The sequence below is a fragment of the Cryptotermes secundus genome, unplaced genomic scaffold (assembly GCF_002891405.2).
Source record: "Cryptotermes secundus unplaced genomic scaffold, Csec_1.0 scaffold12286, whole genome shotgun sequence".
NCBI lineage: Eukaryota > Metazoa > Arthropoda > Insecta > Blattodea > Kalotermitidae > Cryptotermes > Cryptotermes secundus.
Genome location: NW_019739115.1, coordinates 1 through 8,861, shown reverse-complemented (window position 1 = coordinate 8,861; position 8,861 = coordinate 1). Strand labels below are relative to the sequence as shown.

The following is an 8,861-nucleotide window of genomic DNA, read 5'->3' as shown; positions in this document are numbered from 1 at the left end:
TAAGCAGTTCAAAATATCACTAAAGACAGTTGTTCTGGTTCGGACAGTCTACCTTGCGGATTAATTAATTCCTATTTCAAGTAAATGCACCTTCACCAGTCATTCCTTGGTCAGATCACCACTTAATCAACATGTTTCAGCTACACAGTAATTAAACTAGTGCAGCAAGATGCTGAGACACAGTTTGCAATAAGTGTCTGACTGTACGCGGACACTTGTCTGATTGAAAGAAAAATCTGTACCGATATTTGCACATGTGGCCTCTATCTGAGTGTGCTGTTGCCAGCACTGCTAAAAAATGTTAGGCTCACTGTAGTTATGTGTCTGATTGCAGTGCATAAACTAACATGCACTTAATCATGTAAATTAAACTGTCAGTACAGCATAAATAGGTATCTTGCATAAGAAGACAGAATAGATAAAATTATTTCATGTACTTATTTATTATATACATGTGTATGCTACATGTTTGTTCCATAAAAACACAAACTTATCTTCTTGAATTGGGTTGCTCTAACGTGGATCCATGTTATGAAGTTGGTAGCTGTTATTGTCTAGCATATATAGTAAAAAGTAAAAAGTAAAGCTATCCCTGTAATAGGCCATGAAGGCCCATAGGATTGTGAGACGTGGATCCCACATTATCTAGACAATCAAGTCAAAGATGGCGGTAACATTGTCAGCCTTATGCGCTGGCCGCGCTTTACTCCCCAGGAAAATTATTTAATTAATTCCTGGTACTCAATTCTGTTAGAGGCTGAGTTGACCCCAGGGCCATAGTATGGCTGGAACGATTAGGTCAATTGAAAAAATCCAATGACCTCATTGGGACTTGAACCTGTGACCTTCTGGCTTGTAGCATAGCCCCTCAACCAGCTACGCTATTGTGTACCCCGTCTAGCATATATATCATTGGATAACGTAAACAATTTTGTGTGTAAAGTCTTCATGTTACAAGATTGTTATAAGTAGTTAGGGATTAGTAAAATATACTATTTATTCATAGAATGTGTCCTAAAATTGATATGAAAGTTAAGAGTTGAGATGAAAAGTTAAAATGAGTCTGTAAGGCACAATCACTTCAAATTACATGCTTTAGTTCTAAGTAAATAACTGTATAGAGTGGTCATGTAGAGTATTAATTTTTGTGGCCAGTTTCCATCCTCAGGTTTTAGGATAAGATAAGGAATCCTCACCCAGTTACCCTCCCTCCCCCAGCCGTGGTTATCCTGTCATTACCAGGGAAGCAGAATGACTTTACCAAAAAGCATGGTTTGTAGAGACTTGGGGTGTTCAAAATATCTAGTGAGAAGATCATTCAAAAAGTACATCTGAATAGTCAACCTGTAGAAGGGTTATAATTAATGGTCATGCACAACAGATCACTGTGGGTGTGGTGCAAGGACCAAGAAGTCCCACCCCTTGCACATTCATTCATTCTAGCAAGCATTATTTGAATGCTACTATTTGATTGACAGTTCTGGAGAGGAGATTGTTATCACGACTGATGTCGGAATGAGCCAGGAAGATGCAACAGATGGATTCCCTTCCCACTTTCTGTGAAGACATACTGAGTGGAAGGTATGTAACTAACACATGAGATTATGTAAGATTTGAGGCTTTCACGGCGGTGACTATGAAGAAAGCAGTCTTCTGGGATTTGGCACCGTGTATATGTGGTGTTAACCGACGTTTCGGAGGAACGTATCGCCACCATCTTCAGGGTTGAAGAAGTATAAGTAAATCTGCAAGCGACAACACCGTGAGACATGGTCAAGCAGAAACGTCGGTTAACACCACATATACACGGTGCCAAATCCCAGAAGACTGCTTTCTTCAACACATGAGATTGTCTGTACTGTTCTAAGACTGAACATCTTTTTGAATCGCTAGCCATCTATGTATTCTAGAGCCCTCAGAGAGAATCCCACCCCAGATCTTAGTTGCTCAGTCAAAGACAGAAGAATAGTCCCTCAAATCAGACCCCACCACTTCCTTTGCATTTCTCACTATTCACTGATAATGAATCCATTGCTGAGTGAGTGCTGTAGAGCCAGTCAGTCTAGCTGAGGATAGGGTGCAGAGTGTATCAGCAGAACTAGGTAAAAAGATTGCTGGAATTTTGGAGGACTTTGCTGGCATGAGGAACCCATGAGTTGGGACTGAGAGCAGCCAGCAAGTTTCTGCATCACTAAAGGTTTATTATACTGCCAGGCTAAATATTCCCAAATCACATGACCCTTTCAGGCTGTAGAAGCTCCCATAAGCTCTCAAATTTTCTAGACTCTTGGCTCAAAGAGAATGGAGAGGTTGTCAGTGATATGCGCCGGCTGCCATTTACCACCACATGAAGATTCCTGGTACTAGAGTTTGTGTCGACCCCAGGGCCATAGTGCATCTGGAAGGATTATGTCAATTGAATAATCTATTGACCTCATTTGGAATCAAACCTGCGACCTTCTGATTCATGTATTAATGTTCTCAATTTATTTTTTAATATGACAGGCCTTTTTGTAGTTTACTGTGTGCACAGAAGAAGCTGGACAAAATACACGTTCCTTGTAGGATGTCTGGAAGGAACTTGAGTGATATTTACTGTTCTGATATGGTAATGTACCAGTACAGTCTTCCCCCACTGCAAGCTGTCCATGATGAGCCATACAACTGCAGCCCCTGTTATTGCACAGGACCTCTGGGGGGGGGGCACTGTGCCCTGAAGGTGAGTACCTCTTGTGCTAAATCGGCTGTGACAGTAAACATCTTGAATCAGGAATGTGCTTCAAAGAAATCAGAAATTTTGAGATGAACAGCTGGTGAAGCTGTCTGTATATAATTGTTACTGTATGCTGACAGTGCTGGAGTGGCATTGGTGTATGGAAGCTGTTCCTAGTGAGCAAGTTCCATGCAGTGTCTTTGCCTCTTGAACTCTCCACAATCTGTGAGCGCCTGCTGTTACCTCTAGCGTTCGTGTCAGAATATCTGAAAGCATTGTAGAGATTGTAAATTAATTCATTCAGCATTGCTTGAGGCGAGCAGTGGCACTTTGTGCAGGGAGGGGGCTTGATGTCATTAGTAACAGTTCCAAGTTAAACCGAACTGTGGGGTGCTCAGGCAGATAGAGTGTGGGGTTAACTCACTGAAACCTGATATTCAGGAATGCAGGTAGACATGTCGCTGCCATCATGCAGAGCTAGATTCTTGTTTTATTTATTTATGAATCCATTTTATAGAAATTCATTGACTCTGAAGTTTTTAATTTTAATACACCTGATTGTGATGTATCATGATCCAAATGTGTATAGTCATTCAGTATAAGCATAAGTAATCGTTACACCGTTGTCTCTTTAATTTTATTGTCAAGTCATCCTGCATCTGTGACCTCCATTTTACAGTGATACTCCGTAAGAGAACAGGATTCAGAGAACTATGCATTAATTTGTTTTGATTGCACTAACTACGAGTACTACAGAAAATTCCTGTTCTTCAAATTTTGTTTTTAATTTTCTCTTCTATGGACTGAAAAATCTTTTCTCACATGTGCCTAGTATGGGAATGAGGGTGACAGAGACAGTCATCATCACTAGAATGGTACTAGATGCTAGGTTAAAGATATTTCTGGTATTCATATGCCAGTGCGACATTCAGACACAGGTCTCATGTTCTGTGAGGTTACTTACTACGCAGGACAAAGTGTTCTCCGGTTCGTACAGTATATGCACGTAGGATGAATAATGAATAATGAAATGAAATGGGGCAGGAAATGGTGGTTACTTGATTTTGTATACTTACTGCCCGTGCCTGGTATTTGCCTGATGGATGGTCTGAGGAAAAGCACAAAACCTCTCAGGCATGGTAGCTGCTGTCCTCTGTCTGAGTACATGAGTACCCAGAGGTGTAGATGTGATGATTCCTGTGCAGTGAAACCTGTGGGGAGCAGCAGAGCTGAACGGTAAGCAGAAAACAGTCACACACGTAACTTAACATTCAGAGGAGGGAGCATTAAGTGATGCTGCCCTCAACGAGGGAAGTGGTGTTCATGTTGTTTGTAAGATGTGTGGGTGCAGTAGATCACTGGCTGACAGTGAGGAGGAACTTCATGCCACACTTTGTTACTTGCCAGTATCCATTACACAGAATGTTCTCCCACACTGTAGAGCATCCATGAGAAAGCCTTCTCTTCAGAGTGAGAGCAGACAAACACATTTCCCCGTGTCAAAAGCAGTAACATACTTCTCAGCAGCGTTGTCATGAGTACTGGAGACACACAGGACATGCCCCTAAAACCTCAGTGCAGTGGATGTCATACAGATGATAATATGCGCTAATGTGTTTTGAAGACGGGGGAGCAGCATGTCTATGTCACATCTATGCAGCAGGTCACCCATGGACTGTACAGACATCAGCCAATGAAGATGTCATAACACCAGTCGTGGAATGACAGCCTAGGTGATATATGACAATAATTGTTGTGGTTCCGCATCTGCTACCTGAAGACGTACCTCTAGCTGTAAGACTGAGGTCGTGGTTTTGGCACAGAGGAGTTCCAGGGCACTGGGCATAGAGGCCTTCTTGTTTGTGGGTAGACTTCATGCAGATGTAATAGTGGTCCATGGCAGTATGTTAGGGTTGGGTTGGAGAGGATACCATACCAGACACTGCTTGGAACTCCTTTTGTAACTACTGAGCGGCACATGGGTTGAACATTTGATAGACTGTGCCATTTGACAGTGGAACATATCATGAAAACTAAACGTTAAAGGACACATGTTGTGCAGTCAATACATTTGATGTGCTTTCTTTTTGTTTCACTGTGTAGAGTGGGTTGAGATATACAATTTTTAAAGCCCTGTGTAATTGTTACAGTACATTGACAGTTCAGGAGCTGTATCAGTGAAGGAAAATGTGTGCCTAGTTTGTGGGTGAGCAAGGCTTGTGCAGCGTCTGCCTCTTCAGTTTGCGCCATCTACGAGGAGCCCCCATACCACAGGTACAGTACGTCATCTCATGTTCATTCTTCCAGGCCAGCATCTTTGGTTCTTGTCCAGTAGACATAGCGAAATGTTAATTCTACAGGGCATTGTACCCCTACTCTAGGCAGCTGGACATGTGTAATGGGTGGTGAGGGGAGGAGAGGCTTTCAGGTGATATCAGGCCATTGGCCAGTCAGGAAATAACAGCAATTCCTCCGGTTCAATCCTTGCCACTAGCAAAAGAAAAATAAAACTCGTGCTGTATTGTGTGTACATCACAATAATTTGTTATACCATTTTGCATTGCAGGCACATTCAGCACATTCAGATGTAAACTGGAAACTGAATATAAAAAGCAAGATGCATAAATATGTAAAGCTGTCCCTGTAACAGGCCATGCAGGTCCATAAGGTTGGTTGTGAGACACTGAGGCTCCATATTTTCTGTAAAATCGGATCACAGTTGATGGTGAGTTTGTCAGCCTTACACAGGAGATAGATACACATCAGTCGTAATACAAAAACTGGAGGACAGCTGTGACCTCCAGTAAATCCTGATCAGTTTGTGTAGAAGCCATACACTTTGCTACAGCCAAATATCGCGGTTTCCAAAGCTGGATACAAAAGGCAGACTGCAGATACTTGAAATCTGCAGGTGGTATGATGGCTGCATAATTTAAAGCTGTCCCTGTAACAAGCTGTGAAGGCCCATAGGGATGTGAGAGGTCAAGGCTCTCACCTCTTCTGGACAGTCAGCTCATAGATGGCAGTAAGCATGCCAGCCTTATGTGCCAGCCGCCCTTTTACTCCCCAGGAAAATTCATGGTACTCATTTCTGTTAAGAGGCTGAATTGACCCCAGGGCCATAATTAGGCTGGAAGTATTAGGTCAGTTGAAAAATCCAGTGACCTCATTGGGATTTGATCCTGCGACCTTCCGGCTTGTGGCATAATGCCTCAACCAACTACACTACCGTGTGCCCCACTATATTATACTATTCTAGTGTACAAAACTGTACTACAATGTACCACACTGCTCTGTGCCAGACTATACTAAATTAAGAGATACTGTTTTATGGTCTTCAGCTCATGACAGTAATACCAGAGAAGTGTGAACGCACAGGCGCACATGCATGCATATGTGTCTCAGTGTGCTGTTCTTGCCCTGAATCCTACTCCCCTGGCTTTTGAAACACAGCGGCTCTACGCTTTCCTGCCATTCATACATTTGCAAGCATTTCCTGCTGGCTGCTGAATGCTGATGCTTGAGTGTCACTGAGAGTCTGTAAGCTGAATGAGAATGTGATGATAAGTATTCATAATGTTATGAACTGGGCAACTTGTTTTGTGGCATCCAGAGGCTCCACCATCTTAGAAGCCCCCTGTACATGCACGTCCAGCGCAGACTACAATCGCATTGTGGTTAGTGAAGGGAAGGCACTTTAGTTAGGTTGGAAGGGTGAGCAGCTGCAATGCTGAGTGCCCTGCAAGTCTCTTAATATTGCTGACTGGTGCAGTTGGTGAGATTCCTGTACTAGTGTTCAGGACCATTTAATTTATTTGAATATTCAAATTCTGATTCCCAATTTCTTACAGTTTTTGGTGCTCTTGTTACATAAGAATACAGGGTTATTCAAAAAGAATGAACCGATTTCATGATGCATTGCTTCATGGAATGAGTCAGTGACCATTTGAAAGAGGAGTTATCTAAGTTGTGAATGGCTGCCACAGGGGCGCTGAAGAGTCGTGTCATTCTTCCGGCAACGTTCAGTTGTTCGTTTACCCTGTACTTTAATTTCATAATATCAGTGTTAAATTGTTAGGCCATAGTTCTTCAGTAATGAAGCATTTCCAACCAGGTAGGCTGGTAATATTTGGGTTTTTCAGTGATCCGTATTCAGTTGCTTAGGATGAGTGTGTATTATGAACCGGGAGAGAAGTGGAGGTGAACATTCACACACTTGATTGCTGGGACAGAGAAAATCATGAAAACTCCCTGTCACGATTGCCTGGCTAGGACACAGAAGTAACTCCTTGAAAACCCCTCTTTTATTTAAACATCCTGTAGACTTCTTTATGGTTCAGCTGACCCTTAGGTGGGTACAAGTCTTTTGCTGTACTATTGGGTTTGAGTTAGGCCTTATGCTTTTGTCTGATTCCCCACCCATTACCATTTTCCCCTCCAGTGAAGCAGCTCCCATGCCACTGGAAGGACTGGTTATCATTGCACTGGGCAGTCACCCTTCGGTCTGAGACAGGCCCACATAATGTCACAACAGCTCTTCTTACCAAGAAATACATTTGTCTCTTACAAATCTCTTGAGCTGCATATTGTAATTAGGGGAAGGGGTGAGGGGAAGTTGGCCTCTGTTTCTTGATTCCTGGATTCACTCACAAACACTAAAGCTTTTCTAACTGCACACATTATAACATTCCTAAGCTTGCAGAAGACTGATTGTGCAGGTGCTCTGCAACTAAACAGGTAGGATGTACCATCAGAAGTAAAAGAGTGAAAACAAGGAGAGGTAAACACTCTACAACTTTGTCTCTCATTGGGACTGGCGACAAGACTGTAGCAATGGTATCTGTGTTCCACACTGACAAAACATGAGCAGTTACCACAAAGCAAGGTCTGCAGGTTCAGAAGACGGTTTGTGTTATGGAATGGAACAAATGTATGGGAGGTATTCACAAGAAAGACCAGCTGGTACAGATGTACCCTGTAGAAAGAAGAAAAATGAGTAAGCACTAAATGTGACGGTGCTGAATGCATGGGCAATGTACAGGCAAACTGAAGAAAGAAAAGTGGATCATTTAAAATTAAGAGTTTCTCTAATGCAGGGCTTATTAGTAAATATTCCAGTAGCAAGGCTGGCAGAGTGACTTCCCCAGAAGAACACCCCACAGAACAGTGCGCTGTGGCAACAGATGTTGGAAAAGATGAGAAACACTGTGTCAGTGCCTGAGTTTTAAGTGACCCTGTGTGTGGACGAGTGTTCATACCAAGAAGAATTTGTAACATGATGTTACTTACAGTTTCTCTAGTCATGTTAAAACTTTTCTTAACAAACACATTTTGTTCTGGTTATGTAGTACATAGTGTAAACATTCTGTAGACATTCATCAGTACACTACCAAAATGGGAATAAATCTGATAAAAATATACAGAATTTGTGGCCATTAAAAATCCGATTTTCTAGCTGATATTTACAAAAATTGAATGCCAAGCAGAAAGTCCTCCTGCATCAGGCTCTGGACAGTATTTGACTGCCATCACACTGAAAGGTTAGCCAGCTGAAACAGCTTCCTACACGTGTGCAGTAAGACATCCCTTTATTCTTTGGAATAATGATTCATTGTCAGTTTACTGCCACTGACTGCCTACAAGCATCCAGATAATAATTAGCTGTGCCCGTCTGATGGATAATCTTTATTTATCTGTTTAGCTAATCATCCAACTTGTGAGCTGTTTTGGTGGGCATAGTCTGCTGCAGATTACACACACTTCAACAAATTCATAGTTATGTTACTTGACTGTTTACAAATTAGAGCAGACAAATATCTTGCGGTTCATGAAATAATTATATTTTTGGATCTAGTGTTCGTGTTCATGTCGCATTTGTTCTGTGCTGGACATCATCATATTTCAAATTGACATCTGTATGCTAAGACCTGTGAATAAAAATTGTTGTACTAGAATTACTGGTTTGTTTTGTGGGTTAGTGCTGTAATGACTGAAGAGGTTATTTGGTCTTCAGTTGGATGAGAGTCAGAGAGAATCAGGATAAATAGTTAACAGAGTTTTGTGTCAGTCTTTCATACAGAGATTCATCAAAGTAATTTGGGCTCTCTTACTTGTGGGTGGATGGGTAGACATGAAAATGATACAACCA

At 41.9% G+C, this 8,861-nt stretch overlaps 1 long non-coding RNA gene across 2 annotated transcripts; it reads left to right on the top strand.

Annotated features, from left to right (window-relative positions):
* Nucleotides 1-1,482: 1,482 nt before the first annotated feature.
* On the top strand, nt 1,483-8,835 carry LOC111871636. Of its 2 annotated transcripts, none has more exons than XR_004513793.1 (4): nt 1,483-1,581; nt 2,518-2,719; nt 4,864-4,987; nt 8,415-8,835. It is a non-coding gene; the product is annotated as an uncharacterized LOC111871636 (long non-coding RNA). The 2 variants fall into 2 exon arrangements; XR_002844075.2 differs by lacking the exon at nt 8,415-8,835 and adding an exon at nt 5,280-5,307.
* The last annotated feature ends 26 nt before the right edge of the window (nt 8,836-8,861 follow it).